The 22483-nt window shown below is 42.2% G+C and overlaps 1 protein-coding gene and 1 non-coding gene across 2 annotated transcripts in view; one reads left to right on the top strand and one right to left on the bottom strand.

Moving 5' to 3' along the window:
• The window catches only part of DSG1 (desmoglein 1), a 134277-nt gene that overhangs the window by 9025 nt on the left and 102769 nt on the right, over positions 1-22483 (top strand). The gene's annotated exons all lie outside the window — the stretch shown is intronic.
• On the bottom strand, positions 13278-13414 carry LOC114813467. Its single transcript, XR_003761185.1, has one exon. It is a non-coding gene; the product is annotated as a small nucleolar RNA SNORA7 (small nucleolar RNA).

Below are 22483 nucleotides of genomic sequence, written 5' to 3'. Positions count from 1 at the left end.
GGTCCTTGAGGCAAGGTTTCTTTTTTTTTTTAATTTGTTAAGTGCTTACTATGTGCCAGGCACTGTACTATGTACTACTTGCAGTAAATACAAGATAATCAGGTTGGACACAGTCCATGTCCCATTTGGAGCACACAGTCTTAATCCCCATTTTACAGATGAGGTAAGTGAGGGACAGAAAAGTTAAGTGACTTGCCCAAGGTCACACAGCAGACATATGGAGGAGCCAAGGTTCCTTCTGGCACCCAAGCCTGTGTTCTATCCACTGGGCCAGGCTGCTTCTCTACTGTCTTGTAGTTGCCAAATACTTAATGCAGTACTCTGCATACAGTACAGGCTCAATGGAAATGACTGATTGATTAGCAGGTCTACCGTTAGAATGACACAAATGGGAACATGGAGAATATTTAGGGACTGGTTCTCAAAGGAGGTGGTGTTTAGGAGGGCTTTGAAGATGTGGGGGGCCGTGGTGTGCCGGAAGGAAGTTTCAGGCAGAAGAAATAGGGGAATCAACAGTGAGACATAATTTTGGAGGAGCAAAGAGTGTGAGCTGGGCTGTAGTGGGTGTGGAATGCTGATTAAAGAGAAATGGTGGACTGCCTTGACACCTCTAAGAAGAGGTTACTCTGACTATTGTGAATGGTCACCATAGAAACAGGAATTCTATTGAGCAGAACTGATTACTGTTTTGGAAAGTTGTTTCTCCATTTCACCATTACTAGGCTTACTTTTGTTTTGTTGACTATCTCCCCTTTTTAGACTGTGAGCCCGTTGCTGGGCAGGGATTGTCTCTATCTGTTGCCCAGTTGAACATTCCAAGTGCTTAGTACAGTGCTCAATAAATACGATTGAATGAATGAATTATGCTTTATGTAATCACCTTAAAACAATGTGGAGAACCAATTTCTCTTCAAATTGCAGCCAGTCAGAGGATATGGTGGCAGCACTTCACTTCTTCACTGCCAATAAATTTCTTTCATAATAAAGAGATTCATTCATTCAGTGGTATTTATTGAGTGTTTACTGTGTGCAGAGCACTGTACTAAATGCTTGGAAAGTACAATACAGCAATAAAGAAAGACAATCCCTGCCCACCACGGACTTACGGTATAAAGGGGGATTGACAGATATCAAAAAAAAGTAAGCAGACATCAATATAAATGAACAGAATTACGGATATATTTATATATACATAAGTGCCGTGGGGTAGGGAGACGAGAAGAGTAAAGGGAGCGAGTCGAAGTGACACTGAAGGGAGGGGGAGTGGAGGAAAAGGGGGCTTAGTCTGGGAAGGGCTCTTGGAGGAGGTGCTCCTTCAGTAGGGCTTTGAAGGGGGTAAGAGTGACTGTTTGGCATTTGGGTAAGTAAAATGGGGAGAGCTGGGGGGATTAAGCCCTTTCATGTCTTTGATCCCTTTTGACCTGAATTTGAGGGATTGATGTGTACTTTGAAAATGTCAGCCATTCAATCAATCATGTTTATCGAGCATTACTGTGTGCACAGCACTATAGTAGGCACTTGGGAGAGTACAATATAACAGCGTGGGTAGACACATTCCCTGTCCATAATGAGCTTACAGTATAATCACCCTGCTCTCTGTAATCATAGAACATGGCCATTCTGGTTGTCCATCTCTTCCAAACAGACATTTCTTCACAATTCAAAAGCACCAAGTTAAAACATCAGGAAAATTAAACCTAAAAAGGCTTTCAGGTTGGGCAACTCTACAAAGCAAAGTTGGAAATGCTCCAACTTCGCACATCCTTTCACTAACACGTTTAGAGCTGTCGATTCAGCTGAGAGGTTTGGATGCTTCATCCATGAAGTTTGGGTTTTAATTGTATGAACATTCAGTAATCTTTTAAAATATCAAGACCTTCATTAATGATTGCTCATTTATTTGATGGCTTTCAGGTAGTTTTCCGTTAATACAAATCTATGAGCCATTGTTGGCCATGTGTATTCAGGCTATTTGGAATGAACTATTCACTGTTACAGCTCAGAAAGCAGTTTTAATAAGCTAATCATTTTCTACTGGAAGACAGACAGAGACAGGCTCCAGAGAAGTAAATTCAACTATAAAGTAAGGTACTATCTACAGGGAAGCTCCCTCAAGACCAGAGATTGTGTCTAATTCTCATCGCTGTATCTTGATCTAGTATTGACTCCATCTTATTAATTGAGCACTTGCTGTGTGCAAAGCACTGTACTAAGTACTTGGAAGAGTATAATTTAACAATAAACCGACACATTCTCCGCCCACAACGAGCTTGCAACCTAGAGGAGGAGACAGACATTAATATAAGTAAGTAATTGAATAAATAAATTACAGATGTTTACAGTTTAAAATGCTTGCCACAAGTAGGTGTCTAACAAATACTACTACTATTATATATGCACACAATGCAGAAGGTTATATCAGTCACGCAATGGTCTTTTCAGGTATCTTCAAAAATGGACAGCTAGATCAAAACTATTGAATTCCTAAGTAAATTCTTCTTTTTTCTTATTGAACTTTTCAAATTATATGGCACTAGGGTTCAGATAGTTCTCTGTGCAGAGACCCAGGAAAGGAAATGGATTTTATTTCATGTAGGTCTTCATTTTCTTCCAACAGTGATACGACACCTTCCTGGCTGAAGATCCAACATTATAGCATCTCTGCAGTGCATGGAGGCACTAGAGTTAACTTACTTACATTAATGTCTGTCTCCCCCTCTAGACTGTCAGCTTGTTGTGGGCAGGGAATGTGCCGGTTTATTGTTATGCTGTACTCTCCCAAGGGCTTCGTACAGTGCTTGACACACAATAAGCGCTCAATTAATAGGATAGAATAAGTACTGGATCAAGATATGGCAATGGGAAATAGACACAATCTCTGGCCTTGAAGGAGCTTCCCTGTAAATAGTACCTTACTATGTGGATGCATTTACTTCTCTAGAACCTCTAGAGCTGAACTGAGGTTTGTTATTGTAACTCTCCTTTTGAATGCCACATTGGTGAGAATCATTAGCAGGTGCAGGTAGCAGATGAACAGCCCTGCTGGTTATTGCTGCTTTACGCTTGGAGGTGCCAGTTGATAAATTCTTCCTATTTTCCGTTTTCAAATCCTAATTGACTCTTCAATGGGGGAGACCAACTAAACTCCTTAAAATGCCTAAAGACTCCTTAAAATGCCTGAGCAGTTGACTATGTAAATATTCACAGTAAATATGTAGATAGATATATACACACACATATATATGTATATATTATTTCTGGCATGGACATCTTTTTTTAATACGATTTTACTGTTTTCATCACCTAGACCCGAAGCATATCTTAAAAATGGAAAGTCCATCTGTGTATCTTCCATACATTCAATTCAGGCAGAGTTGAAGAGTAGAACCCTTGGTGGAATTTATGAGGTTGTAGGTTTGTAAAGGAGGCATTAGCTAACATCTATTATACTTGTGTTTGAAAAACCAAGATTACAAACATCCTCTTTGGATAATCTGTGGCTCTTTTGTGTTGAGCTCTCCTGCAGCTGGATGGCGTGAGGCCTATAATTTAACAGGTTTCTACTTGTGTCACCTCAGTGATTTGTCCCAGTGTGAAGCATAGTTCGGACGCCTCCCCTCCACGGTTTCAGATTCACGAGAAAAATTTCTCAGGCAACTTCAACGAACCCATCGGCAGAGGTAAAACCTCTAAATGCTGAAGAAAAATTCAGTCCACAGCTCCTAGGGAGATAGTCTCCTCAAATCATGGCCGCCTCCTAACTTGTCAGAAGGTTGGTGTGGAGATGTAAGGCAGATATCGCCTTGAAGGTTTCAACCTCAGACTGTGTTTATGATAATAATAATAATACTTTGCACTTTTATATCACCTTTCATCCATGGATCTCAAAGTATTTTACAAACACTCATTAATCTCACAACATCACAGTGAGGGAGGTAGGCAAAGACAAGCCAAGGAGCTGCATGACAGCCCCAACCTGTTTGACGCCTAGTTGTTGGGAAGTGGATAGATGCAATTGCCCTGCAGGAAGCAGGTGCAAGACTGAAGAGGCGGGAAGCTTCTTCTCCCTTCGTCTGCCAAGGTTTGAGGCCTTCCCACTGGATTTCTCAAGTGGGAGCCTGTCAGAGGACTTCAGGGAAGGAAGTCATAGAATTTGCAGGCGACAGGCCCCCCATGCTCATAAAAGCCTTCTTTCCTGAGAAAATGCACTGTTTCATCTAGTTATTTTGACCATTAGGACAATACCCCAGTCACCCACCCCAAATGTTTGTGGGAGAGGTAGATGAGTGAAAGGGAAACAAAGAGGAGAGAGTAGGTTAAAAACCCTTCAGACTTCTGGGGTAGCTAGACTACAAGTCCCAGAATGCCAAGGGAACTGAACCAAGCCTGAATTGAAAGCACTGAGATTGAGACTTGAAATCAAAATGTAAGGAGTCATTGGGCATGACAGATTATATTAAAATTCTCCCAATTATACTTACATTATTTTTATTGTTATTTTATTATGACATTTTTTAAGTACTTACTCTGTGTTAAACACTAATCTATGCCCTGGGGTAAATATAAATTAATTGGGCGGGACAAAGTCCCAGTCCCACAAGGCTCTCAGAGAGTCAGTAGGAGGGAGGCATATCTTCAGGCCTTATTACCAAGGAAACAAAGCAGAAATTTTCAGCTTTTCAATTTACGCACAGCAAAAGGACAAGATACCTAACATCAGCATGCTGAAAATCGACTGTGCTGCTGATAACCAAATAAATTAAAGTTTGTCTCCAGATTCATGATGTATGCCAACCACTTTTTCTGGATGAATTTCTTTTTCAGGCACTCTCTTACCTAACCCATATCAAGTTACAACAATCACCATTTAGAACATTTTCAAATTCACACCTTGTTTAAATTTTACATCACACTGTATTCAAGTGTTCAGTGTAGGCCTTAATGGCACAAACTCTGGGGGAACAGGTGGTGGGGGAGGGGGAGAGCTGTGGAAAGTTGGAAAAACAATTATAAGGATTCAACAAGAGAGGGGAGGAAGAGTAAAGGTGAGAAAGTTTAAAGAGGGTGGAAGGAATAGAGTGAGAGAGACAGTGGGTGAGCTTATCCTTACACAAAGTTACCAGGGAAAGTTGATAAGTCCATTTTACTATATGAATTAAAATCCATATTATGGGCTTTCATTTATTTTAATATAGGAACATTAATGAAGTTATATTATCAATCAATACATCCATCATATTTATTGAGCTCTGACTATGGGTAGAGCACTCTACTAAGTGTTTTGGAGAGTACAGTACAAAGTATTTGGTACAAATACATAAGTACTGTGGGGCTGAGGGTGGGGTCAATAAAGGGTACAAATCCAAGTTCAAGGGTGAAGGAGAAGGGAGGAGTAGGGTAAAAGAGGGCTTAGTTAGGGAGGGCCTCTTGGAGGAGATGTAATTTTAATAAGGCTATGAAGGTGGGGGGAGAGATGGTCTGTGGGTTATGAAGAGGGAAGAAGTTCCAGGCCAGGGACAGAACGTGGACAAGGGGTTGGCACTGAGACAGACAAGATCGTGGTATAGCAAGTAGGTTGGCATTAGAAGAACGAAGAGAACGTGTTAGGTCATAGTAAGAAATCAATGAGGTAATAGGAGGAGGCAAGGCAGTTAAATGCTTTCATTATTCAACCAGTATGTATTAAATACCCAATTTTCATATTTTTCATATTTTCATATATTAAATAAAATATATGACTTTGGTTCAGAAACTAATCTCCCATTTATCATATTGTTGCTACAAGAAGATGAGTTCCAACCTGTGTTTCTACTTAAGTTGCAGTCTTACCAACCAGTTGTGTCATAAGTCCAAGGACTTCCCATATAATTGAATTTATTCACAAGGTGGAATTACTTTCATTATTTTTGCTGAGAATATTAAGCAATCAAGTGATTTATTCTACTCTTTCTATCATCGACTTCATTCACCTATTCTGTAGAAGCTGCAAACATTTCCCAAAAAATGGTTTCAGTCCACCAGGATGGATATTGTGGGCTTAGCTTCTGTTTCTTACTGATGTGACTCATTTTATTTCCAGAAACCTTATCTTGGAATGTTCCAATAATATCTCTAATCTCATGTTGATTTCAAAAATTTTTTAAAAAAAAAACACTTTGGGGATTGTTCCTTTGCCTTCATAGAACACAAGTGCCTTGTTTCCTGTTTCTTGGCCCCATTTTGACAGGGCTTCTTCTCTTATATCATCTAAAAAAGAATCAGACTCCCTGGAACTCCACCCAAGATTGGGTGATGGGATGGTGGAACTGGAGAAATGATGTTCTGCCCCTCCACCTAACGAGCGCAGACAGGTAAAAGTAAGACTGACATTGAGACATTCAGCAAGTCTGAGAGTTCACATAAAATGGGGAAGGTCCAACTGTGAAAATGACAGGCCATTCCACCATTCCCAAGGAGAGGGGTGAACCCCTGGAGCTGAGGATAGGAGTAGCAGTGCAGTGGCCTGAAGAACACCTCCCCTCCATCTTTCTCCTAACCTTTGCTTGGCATGTAAAGGGGCCTCTACCAGCATAATCAGTCAGTCATTGATATTTATTCAGCACTCACTGTGTGCAGAGCACGGTGCTAAGAGCTTGGGAGAGTATGATTTAAAAAATGTAACAGATATATTCCCTGCATGAACTACATAGATTTTATAACGGCATGGCAAAATGCAGAATAAAGTTCAGCAAATATTGATTAAATGTGGATCGGGAAGAGCATATGTAGTCTTTCATTCGCCACTGCCTCCAGTGTTTGCTGATTTTGCAGTCCCCTACGAAAGCTAAATGCTCGAAGTCTACCATCTACTGAATCACTTTAGAAATGCAGAATAATGAAAAGCAGCCGTTCTCTCATACTCTTGATGTGCCAGTTCAGGGTAATTAGCAGTTTTTCCTTTAACAACTGAAGGGTGTCACTTGTCTTTTCAGCAGGAGAGCTATTCCAGATCTTTTAAGAAGAGGAGAGGGAATGATACAAAAAATTAGACTGTGCAAACGTCTCAAACAAGCAAAAGCTAGCGCGTTCTTTGAAGAGGCAGATGCTGGGAGAGGCTGAAAACCAGCCCAAATCTGCAGCCAATCCCAAAGCCGTAGGGAAATGAGTTTGATGTTCCAGTTTTTCAAAGGCAACGTCACACCCACAGCTGAGTCTAAAAGACCAGAATGAATTCGGCATTGCATTAACAACGCTGGGTCAGCACCTTCCCAGGCCTCACCTCAGAATGGGTTTGGTCGTAAATCTAGTGGGGAGCTAGACGTACTTTGCTTGGGCGGAGAATCATTTCAAGGCAGGGCAGCGGGAACTCCCAATCTGTATCAGATGTTCCACCTGCCAGCCAAGACGCCGTGAGTCACAATTGGGTTGGCATGCCCTTAGTTGAAGCACACCTTAGTTCTCTCTCCCACTTGTACTCACAGGCAGGAGGTTCATACCCTAAAATGGAGGGAAAGATCATGGCTTCTCTCAAAAGAAATCGTGCACGGCTGACATGACATGACTTCACAGTGTTGACATCTGTAGCGTCACAGTAGCTGGATTTTTCTCAGCCTACTGGGGCCAAATGTTTTACAAATATTTGCACTGCTCTGTCAGTGTAAATTACACTGGATATTAATGCTTAGAAGCCCTGGGTGTTGTGTGTTATTGCGGCCCCTTTGAAAATAAGAAAATTGCTGGACAGTGTGTGGTAAACAGAAAAAGATTTCCAAGAGACATAGGAATTTCAGACTCAGATGACTGATATGGGTATTTACAGAACGCTTTTTAAACACTCATTAACTGTCCCTTGCCTTCTCCCTTACCACGGAAACTGGAAGCAAAAACAAACAGCAGACCTACATTTCCTCTACTGCTGAGTACTACCGCTCTGATATCAATCCTGTTTGAAGCAGAAGGGTTCAGAAAGTCCTATCTGTTTTATTCAAAGGGCAAAAAGTTCACCCTCTCCAGTGTGTAAGATAGGCTCAGACTGCTAGGACCCTCCTGTTTGTAGGAGTACACACTTCTCTTGGAATAAATCAGGAGACCGCCACTTTGGTATTTTAGCATCATTATGTGTTAACTTTAGACCTCACTAATACGGTATCTTCATGTGGACAGTCACTGGGGATGGTTACACCACACCCACTGTTCAGCCTTGGAAGGTCTACAATTTCCTGAGGTGACATCAGAGCAGATTTCCTGACACTCCCACTTTTCAGTGATAGTTTCCAGGATTTCGTCTTGCTAGAAGGTAAAGTCCACTTCAGGCATGCTCTCCATCCCACGTTTAATATCTCCCAGAGACCAGTAAAGCTACAGACAAGAAAAAAAACCCCACATGCTGCTCCCACTGAATTAGTCTACTCCATTCTCTGAAGGCTAACCTGATTATGAGCAATAATAATAATGATTATGGTACTTATTAAACATCTACTACGGGTCAAGCACTGTGCAGTGAAGAAGATTAAAATACGATCAGATAAGACAGTCCCTGCCTCACATGGGGCTCAGAGTTTAAAGAGGAAGGAGAACTGGTATTTCAATCATTCATTCATTCGCTCATTCAATAGTATTTATTGAGTGCTTACTGTATTAAATGCTTGGGAGAATATATTACAATAAACAGGCACATTCCCTGCCCACAGTGAGGTTACAGTTGATAGGAGAAGACAGACATTAATGTAAATAAATAAATTGCAGATATTCATTCAATCATATCTTTCCCAGTGCTTAACTCAGTGCTTGGTACATAGCTCTTAAAAAAATTATTTTTCTTTGTATTTCAATTAAGCCACACTGTCTCCTAATGTCAGCAAAGACAAAACACATGACCCCCATTTTTAAAGCACTCTATTTGCATCCAATAGAAATAGAATCAATTCTTAACTGAAGGAGTTGCATTCTTGAAGAACCTCCTTTTAAGGAGAAATCAAGTTGCAGCATTAACACGGCATTGAATTCTCTTTAGCCAGATGAGGGTTGTCCAAAGAAGCTTCCCTAATTTCTTAACATGTTTCCGTTCAAACCATTAGGTGAGAACACGTGCCATAGCAGAGCTGGCAGTAAACCTATTGCAACTTGCCGGTCTGGGGGAAAAAGCTTCGTAAACTTATTTTAATAACTTTCTAGTTGCATAAAGACTTAGCTCAGGGAGTGACAGTGTTTTTTTAATCAGTGAAGAAAGATAGCAAAAGTTCCTCTGATTCTGATTCCTCCCTTGCAAGGGGGAGGGCAGATGCCCAGAAAGGTGAAGAGGGAGTTTTACATGCCACTTCTTCAGGGATGGGCCCAGATGCAGCTCTCCCTCTGGGCACCGTGGGCATTTTTAGTGTGTGTGGCCGGGGAAGGGCAGAGACAGGGAGTAAGTGGCCATAGCATTTCTGACATTGCACGGCCTGGAACCACCCTACCACCCTGAAGCTGCCCTTTTCACATGCACAAATGCAGGGGCAAGAAAAAGCTGTCTTTGGCCCCTGCGTAGCTTGAGGCATACCTGTGGAAGGGGGTAAGACAGAAGTGGCTTCCGATGGTAAGCAGATGGGCAATCACCATAGGGCGCACTGTCAGAGGTGGAACTGAGGAGTTGTGGTGGTGATTTAAAATTTGAAAGCGTCCAGCCCGAGTTGGAAACAGCACTGGACTTGGGAGAGGAGTACGAAGATTCAGGAGAAAGGGCAGAGGAGATAAGGGGCAGTGAGGAGAAGGGGACACCCTCTCAGGCCTGGAGATTTTAGGCCCGGAGATTCAAATAGACTTCCATGTGGCATAATCACATCATGCTGCCTGCCAGAGCATTACCCAGTGACATCATATGAATGTTGTATAGCCCCCAAAGGGTAAACAGGTTCTAGGAGAAAGAGCCCAGAACCGGCATTTGGGATACCTGGATTCTAGTCTTAGTTCTAATCTCATCTTCACCACTTGCCAGCTGCATGAGCCTGTTGACAAGTCACTCGATTTCTCTGTGCCTCAGCTCCCCCATCTGTAAAGAGGGGAATAAATACCTGTTCTCCCTCCTCCTTAGCCTGTGAGTCTTGTCTCATATGATTCTACCGTTTCTACCCCCAGTGCTCAGCACAGCGTGTGGCACATACGTTCTCCACAAATATCACTGCCATTATCGGAATTATTACATCTTTCTGATCCGGGGAACTTCTCACTGTGTCAGGCTAACCCAACGTCTCACTCCAACTCAAGGGTCAAGAGTTTGACTCCAACTACAGGAAAAACTGAAGGAAAATGGCCAAAGGCCCTTTCCCCGCTGGAGAGTGTGTTAGAGTGCCCTCCCAAGACTGAAGGGAAGAACTGAACTCTCCTCCTGAATGAAAGGTGAAACAGAAGCAGCGATGCTTCTGCAGACACTCTTGAGGTCGTCCCACAGCTGTGAAAGTCCAGTTGTTGACTCACGCCGTTATGATTCAGGGGACTCTTTTACCATGACAGAACCCCACCTCAAATTTGAGGTTGACAAAGTTGTAGAGCGAAGGCTCGTGTCAGTGATACCCTGGTGGAAGGTAGAAGTTTGCTTGGGTGGGCTGCCGTCAGCAGAAATTTAGTGCTCAGAACGGCTGCTGGAAAGATGTCTGGGCGCCGCCTGCATACAATTCCAGCCTCTCCCACGAGCCCTGCTAGAAAAGTCTTTTGCACCTGTAGACGCAAGATAATCCGCCCCAGCAAAATACTCCCAGCCTCACCCTGTCAAGACTTGCCTCTTGTAGTTCTGAGGTCAGTCCAGCCTAGTGAAAGTCATGCTTGCTGGCTGATGTCAGCTGGGAGAACTTGAATGCATTCAGCAATTTTTCACTGGGGTGGCAGAGTCTGCTTAATTCATTTAATTGTGGGATCACATAATAAATACCTTCCTAGAGATTTGAGCCCTCATCAGAATCACATTACTCACCTGTAACCTTCTGGACCCGACTTTAAAATTTAAACTTCTAAGTTTCAGGGAAATCCCTTATGGTAGTCAGTTTAGTTGAGATTAATTCTGACCTTGAGGACTCTCAGGAAAGGTTGTTTCCAGTATTAAATAGCACTGGAGATGTGTCCAGTTGATATAACTCTTATGAAGACAATTTATGTAGACACTTCATGAAGTTGAGTTTATACCAAAAGATTGAGGATGTTTTAGGGAGAATATGGTCTGTGAGAATGAGGGAGATTTAAGATCTATTCACGTCTCTGTTGATAAATGCAAGAAATTACTCCACTGTGCTAGTTCGTAACCTTTAGGAGGTGAAAATGTTGGCTAAAACCATGAGAGATGTAATAGAGCACATGTAGGGAGGAAAGAAGAGGGTCTTAGGTGTCTAAAGTGAATTTACCACATACTTTCAGACTAGGATTTTTGCCCTCAGCTTTATTGGGTGCTTTGGAGTTTCCTTCATTTTATGTTGCTTGCCAACACTGGAGCATCTGATGGATTGATGATGGTAGAGAGCAAATAAAAGTCTGTGAAAGATCTTCAGAAGGAATGGAGGTAGGAATGATTTGGGGAAACCTTCTGCCAAAGGCAAGCCCTGCTGTCATGATGAATGGAAATGATAAACTGAGGCAGCAGGAATCTGCCTAGAATGGAATTAGGGTTCTGTAATTGGTTTCCTTAGTCCCATTTTATTAACCAAGAGGGACACACCCACCCTACTTGCAGCGTTGGTTGAAAGACTGCTGAAGTAATCACTGCCATTTCTTCACTTCTAGGTAACACGCTAAGCTCAGGCACTGGCCGTGTCATTTCATTACTGTGTCGTTCCATGGAGGAACCAAAGACACAGAAGGCAGAGGATGGGAAAGTTCATTGTCGCTACCTCTACACTAATGGCAGCTGCCCTTCCTCAGTTGTGCTGTCATGGTGGCCCTTTGCTTAAGCTGAGGCAGAGGTTGAGAAACAGGAGCAAAAGGATGGGACTCCAGGAGGACACATGGTGCCTTCAGCAGGGGCAAGGGCACAGGTGGGGCAATGTGCCAGGCAGAAGAACTTGGATGACTACTCTCTGGTTCATGGGCTGAAGGATACCACTTTGTTCTGAAACCCATCTGACCCAATTTCCTAACCTAGGTCTAATTCCAGCACAACGCAAGCTTGGGATAGGCACAGTAAAAGATGGAGCTAGGCTTCCCCATCCCATCTCAGGCAGATTTGTATCTTCACTGCTCAAATGTAGCTAATACTAACCTGAGACTTATGATAATACAAACACCCTTATGCCTTCCCTTCTGTTGTCCAAAATAATGAATGAATTAATCAGTGGTATTTATTGAGCACTTACTATGTGCAGAGTACTCTATTAAGCGCCTGGGAGCGTACAATAAAATGGAATTAGCAGACATGTTCCCTGCCCGTAACCCATCAACAGTTTTTCATTTAAAAAATATTTAATAGAGCCTCACACTCTGCAAGCAATATAACCAACTCACCTTGATTACTAACAAGGAGAACAGAAAATTGCAGGCTATTTTAGTTTGTGCAAGCAGCGACAGCAGTCAGGAAGATCAAAATCTAGCCTGACATCCACATCATACACTACAACTACTAAGTCATTTATTCATTCATCAGTCTGTCTCCCCCTCTAGACTGTAAGCTCCTTGTAGGCAGGGACCCTATCTCTTTATTGTTATATTGCACCCCTACAAGGGCTTAGTACAGTGTTTTGCACGTAGAAAGCATTCAATAAATACAATTGAATGAAGTTGCAGCCACTTGTCTTCTGGCTCAGAGTTGGAGATCATTTTGAAAACAGTCCTTCAAAAGACTTTTGTTCAACTCTACCTACTGAAGGCCAGGACTCTTGGTAGTGTCTGGATGCAGAGGGAATGTTGGAGGGATCCTGAATGATATTGATTGTAGGATTATCCAAGGACTGAGAAATGTTAAAAGAGATGAAATGTTTGTGGTATCAGGTGAGTGGGGCCCATTTGGGACTTTGCCTTGCTATTCTAATGATTTCCTAACCAGTAGAGATCAGACACGAAGCAATAGTCAAGCTGTGAAGTAAGGGTTAGGGTTAGGGTTAGGTTTCTTGTCTTATTGACTTGTCTTATACTGTTGAGTTATAACTGACCCATAGCAACTCCATGGACACATCTCTCCCAGCATACCCCAACTCCAGCTGCAATCGTTCTGGTAGTGAATCCATAGAGTTTTCTTGGTAAAAATATGGAAGTGTTTTACCATTGCCTTCTTCCATGCAGTAAACTTGAGTCTCCACCCTCGACTCCCTCATGCCACTGCTGCCCAGCACAGGTGAGTTTTGATTTGTAGCAGATTGTCTTCCACTCACTAGCCACTGCCCAAGCTAGGAATGGAATGGGTAGGCCACTGCTTGATTCCCCTCCCAAAGCTGAGACTGGTAGAGTACTGGAAACTTTCCAAGTGCAATCTTGAGAGGAGAAGGGTTAGAGTTAGATAAAACAATGTCCTCTAGATCAGAATAGACCAAATCACAAACAGTAGGACAGAAACAGAATTTTCAATCTGGCTTTCCACTGCCCTACCTGTGTTGTGTGGAGTCCTGATTAAGCCTGTGGCTCCTATTACCTTCTCATCCCTCTCTATGGGTGGGCCTGGGATAAGCATCATTCCGTGTGTGTGTGTGTGTTTTTGCACGCGTGCGCATGTGTGATGTCCTCTCAGGAGAATTGTGGATAGGACTAGTTGGCAGACTGGAGTCAGAGCTAGATCTGCTGACTCAGACCTGAAATATTTGAATTAATACCACCTATGGGGCTATGTCAATCGATCAATGGTATTTCTTCTTAATGGTATTTGTTAAGTTCTTACTGTGCTCCAGTTACTGTACTAAGCAGTGGGGTAGATGCAAGCTAATCAGATTGGACATAGTCCATGTCCCATATGGGGCTTGTAGCCTTAATCCTCATTTTATTGAAGAGGTAACTGGGACCCAGAGAAGTTAAGTAACTTGCCCAAAGCCACCCAGCAAACAAGTGACATCGTCAGGATTAGAACCCAGGTCCTTCTGACTCCCAGACCTGCGCTCTATCCACTAGACCACACTGCTTCTCTATTTATTGAGCACTTACTATTGCAGAACACTTTACTAAGCACTTGGAAGAGTACAACAGCGTTAACAGACACGTTCTCTGCCTATATACATTATATAAAGCAAGCACCACTGACAGGACCTTCCCACATTCTGCTACATAAAGAAAGAGGGTCATTTGCTGTACCAATTCATTTGCCAATTTTGTCCCCAGTTCTGTTTTTTGACTCTGCCTCTTATGAACATAATCAATCAATCAATTGTATTTATTGAGCACATCATGCACAGAGCACATTACTGAGCACTTGGAAGAATTAGCAGATATGTTCCCTGCCCATAATGAGCTTACAAAAGCTGTGCCTATACTGGGTCAGACTAATGGTCTTTTGGTCCAGAATTCTTTCTCTGACAGTGGCCCCAAACAATACTTGAAGGAAGGTGATAATTACCTTTCTTGACATCCAGACTCATTAATTCATTCAATAGTATTTATTGAGCGCTTACTGGGTGCAGACCACAGTACCAAGCTCTTGGGAGAGTACCATACAACAGTAAACAGACACATTCCCTGCCCACAACAAGCTTACAGTCTAGAGAGGGGAGCTCATGGTTAGAGATATGTAGCATGCCTTACATTTCCCACTGTTAATGCTTTATGGGCCTGTGGTCCATAAATCTACCCTTCTCAAGTCTTTCTTAATCCTTCTAACACTCCCAGTTTTACCTCTAATAACCCCTTATGAAGCTCTCACCCATAAATGTATCCATTCCTCTGGATATTTTGATTTCCATTACCCTTTGCTTAACTAATAATTACGGTATTTGTCAAGCACTGTTCTAAGCACTGGGGTAGATAAAAAGATAACGGGTCAGATGTGGTCCCTGTCCCATACAGAGCTCAAAAAACTAAGAAGGGAGAACAGGTATCGAATCCCCATTTTACAGATGAGGAAAAGGAGACAGAGAATTTGTGACTTGCCTAAGGTCACACAGCAGGCAAGTGGCAAGGCCAGGATTAGAACTCAGGTCTTCTGACTCCCAGGCCCATGCTCTTTCCACTAGGCCAGGCTGAATGTCACACAACAGGCAGGTCCCCCTCCTGTTGGTGTTTTCCAGTAGACCACCATTCTACCATATCCCATTACACGGTTGTACTTCTCTCCTTAACCTTTCATTTACTCATTCAGTCATATTTATTGAGCACTTATTGTGTACAGAGCACTGAACTAAGCATTTGGGAGAGTGCAATATAACAATAAACAGACACATTCCCCACCCACAATGAGTTTACAGTCTAGTCCTTCCACATCAGCTCGCCATCCAACAGTTGCTTGAGTATCTTGTGGTCATCCATTCTTTCTGGCTGTCCCGCCCTGTGACGATGTGCAGCAGTGTGTATAGTCTAGACATTTGACCACACTGTATACTGTCATTTAAACAATATAAATTTGGTGGTGGGGGGGGAGATTTTGTCTATCACTTTTTTCCAGGTGACTAATTACCGGCTGTATCAGATTTCTAGGCAATGAATTTGGTTGGTCTACATGTTCCGCCCTGAAATTACACTAGTCCCGTTCTGAGATGCTATCTCCCATAGTTTAAGAGGCGTGTAATAGTACTATCCCTTGCTTAAGCAATGGCTGGGTAAAACCTTCTCAGCAAGTTTGGTGCCATTTAATAAGTGCCACTATTCAGAATGCCTCCTAGCTATCCTAGGTGAGTAATGAATTGACTAACGCTAGAGCACCCTGACCTCAGTGTGAGACAAGTTAACCAAGGTAGTTTCTGCCAGTCTGTAAAGGCTCTTTCACTTAATGAGCCGCTCTCCTCTAAGCCTCCCGGTTTTCCATCGGAGGATTTCCTACGTGGCCCCTCCCATGACCCCACCCTCATCGTACTAGCCCTCCCCCAAGGCAGGCCGCTGAAACTTCTGTCCACACCCCTCTGTCCTTCCACAGTCATTCATTCCCTTGCCAGGAACCACTCCCAGGGGCCTTTCACAGAGGCACCTCCTCCGACTGGGATTTCTGAGTCCCATCTCACAAGTCCCCTGTTCCCATCAGAGGTGATTTTATCAGGGACAGAATCTACATTCCACTCCCATTATTCAGCTCTTTCCTCCCTCTTCAGCCGACACTCCGGGGTTCTACCTCACCATCGTCACCCCTCCATCTCCTTCTTCCCGTGATGTATCCCAGCCTGGGAAGTCTTTCTAATCAGTGAACTTTTGCAGTCTTTATTGGAATTCCTTGAGAGTCTACTATATTCAGGACACTTGGGAACGAACGATAAAAGGAGAAGAGAGAGTCCCTCTAGGAGTTCCCAATCGCATAGGGGAAACAGATTGTATACAGACAGAGGGAACTGATGTCTCTGATAACAATGATTAATAAATCCATGAATGAAACAGATAAATCAATATGTTTAGAAGTACTAAAGTCAGTTAATCAATGGCATTTATTGATCACCTACTTTGTGGAGAGCACTATATTAAGTACCTGGGAGAGTACAACATAATAAAGTATATAATCCACAGGCAGTTTATACTCTAGAGGGGGAAAGGTAACTGATGGAATAACCTGATCAGTTAACTGGGCATTGGTAGGGGAATGTCATCTTTAGGGGTTTAAGAGGCTTTTGAAGGTGGGGAGAGAGATCTTACATAAGACAAATATTATTCTATCCCTTATTAATTCTATGCCATGAGGTCACTTTAATGGATCTATAACTTTTAAATGAATGAAACTTCCTTGAAGCCAGGGCAATACCTCTTGTCAATCAATCAATCATTGGAATTCATTGAGCTCTTATTGTGTTCTGAAACACTTGCGAAAGTACAATACAGGAACATGAGGTAGGCATGATCTCTGCCACAGGAGGGGGAACGATAGTTAATTGGTTGACTAGGCTTTAGCTAGGCCCTAATTTCCTCTTCTCCCACTCCCTTCTGTGTTACCCTTATACTTAGATTTGCACTCTTTATTCACCCTGCCTTCAGCCCTCTAGAACTTATGTACATATCCACAATTTGTTTATATTAACATCTAGTCCCCTCTGTAGACTTTAAGCTCATTGTGTACAGGAAGCAACTCTTTTATATCATATTGTCCCAAGCGCTTAGTCTAGTGTTCTACACACAGTAGGTGCTCAATAAATATGATTGACTGAGTGATGCCTGATAAGATAGATGAACATTAGTAGGGAAATGGCATCACAAGGACTTTACAAGCTCTTGTGTGTGTTGTACTGGGAGTCCTTTCCTTGATGCCCAAGACATAGCACCTGATGGACAATGGGAAAATAAGACTTCTTTTCATGCTTTATAACACAATCATAATAATAATAATGTTGGTATTTGTTAAGCGCTTACTATGTGCAGAGCACTGTTCTAAGCAGTGTGGCTCAGTGGAAAGAGCCTGGGCTTCGGAGTCAGAGGTCATGGGTTCGACTCCCAGCTCTGCCACTTGTCAGCTGTGTGACTGTGGGCAAGTCACTTCACTTCCCTGGGCCTCAGTTCCCTCATCTGGAAAATGGGGATTAACTGTGAGCCTCACGTGGGACAACCTGCTGACCCTGTATCTCCCCCAGTGCTTAGAACAGTGCTCTGCACATAGTAAGCGCTTAATAAATACCAACATTATTATTAAGCGCTGGGGAAGATACAGGGTAATCAGGTTGTCCCACGTGAGGCTCACAGTTAATCCCCATTTTACAGATGAGGTAACTGAGGCATAGAGAAGTTAAATGACTTGCCCACAGTCACATAGCTGACAAGTGGCAGAGCCGGGAGTCGAACCCATGACCTCTGACTCCGAAGCCAGGCTCTTTCCACTGAGCCACGCTGCTTCTCTAAATAACATAAATCATAATCATAAATAACTGATTTCTTCTTGGTCAGAAAGGTCACTGATCCAAGTTCTGCCCATTTAGGAATCCCCAAGATAGCATCTGAATATACATATGCAGTGATCTGAGTTGTCAAGTAATTTTTTAGTCTTTGAATTGCTCCTTCTTATTTATATGTATTTAATAGGAATTACGATACTTGTTAAGTGCTTACTATGTACTAAGCACTGTTCTGAGTTCTGGGGTAAGTACAAATTAATCAGGTTGAACAACCCCTTTGTGTTTTCATGGCAACTTGCAGCTATTTATATTAGGTTTTCCTCAGAAGTTTGCAAGGGCAGTAGATATTGCTGTTCCCATTTACAGATGAGACAGAGAGAGGTTAATGGATGTGACAGAGGTCAGGGAGTTGACTAATAGATGGCAGAATTTATATTCAGTGAGCTTCACAGTTACTGCTTAGACATTGAGGCTTCTGAGGAAGCTCTGCCTCTTCTTCATGAAGCACTTTGGACCATCTTTAGAAGTAAATGGTATTTATTTAGCCTAGTGTGCTGTCCTTCTGCCAATCTACCCTGCCAAATTTTGAACCACACCTCCCTGCAGTGGGGAGTGAAGCAACCAGAAGCCTGTTAGTGCAGTGTCATCAGTGATGAAGCTTTCTAGCCAAAGAACCACCTAGGTCCCCTCACTGAGTGATTAATCCAATTAGAATCCCCCAAATAGCTAGCTGACATGGATAGGGAAGACTGCAGTGGCTCTACTGGGTTACGCTGCACTGTGCTGCAGTCACTTTGGTTGCAAAGTGGGTACGGCGTGGAAAAAAATCTTTGCAGACTCTGCAGTGTACCTGCCTTCTCCGTGACTGTGGTCTATACCCCGGAACAAGTAGAGGGTGTGATAGTGCTACACAAACTTCTAACACTACAATCAATTCTTTAACATAGATTCTCTGTCCCGAAGCCTTCATGACTAGACCAAGGCTCTCAGAAGGGGGTAGCAGACTCTCAGTAGCAGTGTGACTGCACAGACCAGGAGATGACTATTTTTCAGGACAAATTTGTCCTCTTCTAGGCAAAGGCTGATTTTTTTTTTTTTAATGGCATTTGTTAAGTGCTTACTTTGTGACAAAAACTGTTCTAAGGATTGGGGTAGATACAAGTTAATTATGTTGGACACAGTCTCTGCCCCAATGTTTCACAAACACCTACATTAATGAGTGGCTTGGTCATGGATTTTGAGTCGGGTCACTCCAGACCTTTGATTAAGCCGCTTGAATTGGCAAAGAACCTACTTCATTGTTTGATGTCTGTGACCTATATTTAAATAATAGAGATGAATTCCCTAATGGGCAGCCAATTTAAGTGAAATTTCACCTATGAAAGGGCCTCCCCTTATGCTTGAGGTGTGTTCTGACTAAGGCACAACTTGCTATGATTTATTGGAACAGTGAATAATTCTCTTGGTGCTGCAGTGAATAAATGCTAAAATAATGTTGGTTTCCCAACCAGGATGTACTCAACAGAAGCCCTTTTTTCATGACAATATTTTATCAAGGAAGGTTTGAGTAATTATTTCATTGAGTAATCACTGTAGGTGGAGGACAGTGGTCCTTGGTTACTCTGATGAAATTCACCTCGAATAGCTGGACGTAACAAGCCTCGTCATTCAACCAGTCCTAAAGGTTGGGTGGATCTGAGATAGAGGAACAGTGTGCAGAACAAGTGCTCAAGAGTACCTTATACCTCTCTTCACAATGACTGGCAGAATGCATTTTTAATTGATATTTCCCCACCTCCATTAGATGGGAATTCACACAAAATGAATCAATTAATCTGCTCAGGTATGCCAAAAAGTTCTGGGCAGACTCTGGGTAAATACTATATTCCCTAAGCCCCCCATGAAAATAAACCATGTGCTTCAGGTACAAAATACATCAGAATGGGTCAGATGTGGACCACTATGAAAACAAAGCATTTTCAAATGCATTCAATCAAATATAAATGGAAATTTGTGATAAATCTTTGCTGTATTTGCTTTTTCTGTAAGATATAAAAAGCAGCATAAGGAGTTGGGGATGGAGATAGGAAATTTGAGATGGCACCAATGCTTACTTGGGGATCAACAGGAATTTGGAGGGAATTGCTGAAATTTTTAAAAGAGATTTATAAAACTGATTCCAACCTTCAAAGCAGTGCTTGGGAGAGTTTATACCCATTTGTTTTATTCACTTGTTTAATTTTTGCTAATTATCCTTTTATTTCACTAGTGATGACATTTGTTGGAATTCTGGAACTTGTTATTTTATGAAAAGCAATCATCAGTCTTTCAATCACATTTACTGAGTGCTTACTGTATGCAGAGTATTATACTAAATGCTTGGTAGATTACAATTTAAAGGAATTCATTCATTCATTCATTCATTCATTCAATCCTATTTATTGAGCACTTAGTGTGTGCAAAGCACTGTATTAAACCCTTGGGAGACTATAATATAACAACAAATAGAGCAATCCTGCCCATAACGAGCTCACTGTCTAGAGGGTTTGAGGAGCTAAGGGTTAGAGTCCATCCTAAAACTGCTAGACTACGACTAAGCAATCCTAAAACTGCTAGTCTATGTTCTGGGTGATTTTTGGCATTTTGGGGAGCAATAATAAAGGTTGTGGTATTTGTTAAGCACTTATTATGAGCCAAGCATTGGGGTAGATAGATTCAAAGTAATCAAGCTAGACATGGTCCCTATCCCACATAAGGCTTACAGTCTAAGTATGAGAGAGAAGAAGTATTTAACTACCATTTTACAAATAAGGAAACTGCAGGACAGAAAAGTTAAGGTCATACAGATCTCATAGCATACGTGTTTTGTTGTGTATAAATCTATTTATATTGATGCTACTGATGCTTGTTTACTTGTTTTGATGTCTGCCTCCCCACTTCTGGACTGTAAGCCCACTCTGGGCAGGGATTGTTTCTCTTTATTGCTGAATTGTACAGTGCTCTGCACCCAGTAAGTGCTCAATAAATACAATTGAATGAATGAATGACTAGCAGGCAAGTGGGGGAATGAGAACCTTCCAACTCTCCTTCCCCCACTTTCCTGCTATGAGATATGTATGACCTTAACTTTTCTCAGGGCTCTGATCTCTCAGGGCTGTGATCTTTCCCCTAAGTCATATTGCTTCTCTCTGCATCACTCTGTCATGCTGAAATCCATTCAGACCAGGAGAGAACTACTTGGTTAATAGCCATTTCAGTGTTCCAGGCAGTTGTATGGGACCTGAAAGAACTGGAGAGTTTATTTCTCAAAATGGCCACCTACTTTCCCCACTCCTCAAGAACCTCCATTGGTTGCTTATCCACCTCCGCAGCAAACAGAAACTCCTCACTTTTGGCTTTAATGCACTCAGTCACCTTGCCCCTTCCTACCTCACCTCGCTGCTCTCCTACAATCCAGCCCACATACTTCTCCTCTAAAGCTAACCATCTCACTGTACCTGGATCTTGTCTATCTCACCACCAATCTCTCACCTACAATCTGCCTCTATCCTGAAAAGCCCTTCCTCCTCATATCTGACAGACAGTGACTCTCCCCCACTTTAAAGTCTAATTGAAAGCACACCTCCTCCAAGAGGCCTTCCCTGTTTAAGCCCTCCTTTCCTCTTCTCCCACCCTCTTCTTTGTCACCCTGACTTTCTCCCTTTATTCATCACCCTTCCCAGCCCCAGAGTACTTATGAACATATCTGTAATTTATTGATTTGTATTAATGTCTGTCTCCCCCTCTAGACTGTTAGCTCATTGTAGGCAGAGAATGTGTCTATCATTGTATTGTACTCTCCCAGGCACTTAGTTCAGTCCTCTGCACACAGGAAGCTATTGGTAAATATGATTAAACCAGCTGACTGCCTGGATCTCTGCAGTTGCATAATCTATGATAATGGTGATGTTAAGGATACTTTGGCCTTTTACCAGATCTCGCTGGAAGTCCCACATGGGGCTCATAGTCTACGTGGAATGGTAGGGCATAGTAGCCATGTTTTACAGATGAGGAAATTCAGGCCCAGAGAAGTTAAGTGACTTACCCAAGGTCACACAAAAGACAAATGGCAGATCAGGGATTAGAACCCTGCTCTATTGACTCCCAATCCTGGGCTCTGAACATCCTGCCACAATTTATTAAAAAGCTGAAATTTTGCCCAGAATTTTCCAGATTCTTGTGATAATTGCCAATCCTTCACTTCAGGTTGTCATGGGTAAGGCTGACATTAAGGTGTAACTTACTCCCTATACAAATACATAAAAATAAATATAATGGCTATTGATTATTCCCTTCATTCAACCCAAAAGATTGAAAGCTATTCATGGTTATTCATGCAGAATTTGTTTTACTCACTGAGAAATCTTCGATCATAGGTTAATTCTTGGCAACACTTCCCTTATGTTGTAAATTTGAACACATTACAGTGATTGCAATGTTTGTTTTTAGTGGTTATAGTTATGTACTATCCCAACTTATAATATAAAATGCACTCCTTCCTAAAAGGTAACTATCCCCTGGGCTTGTAACTATGTAGTTATTTGAAGGCAACTAAATGAAATATAGTGCTTGTG

Source organism: Ornithorhynchus anatinus, chromosome 7 (assembly GCF_004115215.2).
Source record: "Ornithorhynchus anatinus isolate Pmale09 chromosome 7, mOrnAna1.pri.v4, whole genome shotgun sequence".
Classification (NCBI taxonomy): domain Eukaryota; kingdom Metazoa; phylum Chordata; class Mammalia; order Monotremata; family Ornithorhynchidae; genus Ornithorhynchus; species Ornithorhynchus anatinus.
The sequence above is the reverse complement of the archived record's forward strand: the minus strand, read 5'-3'. Positions and strand labels throughout refer to the sequence as shown.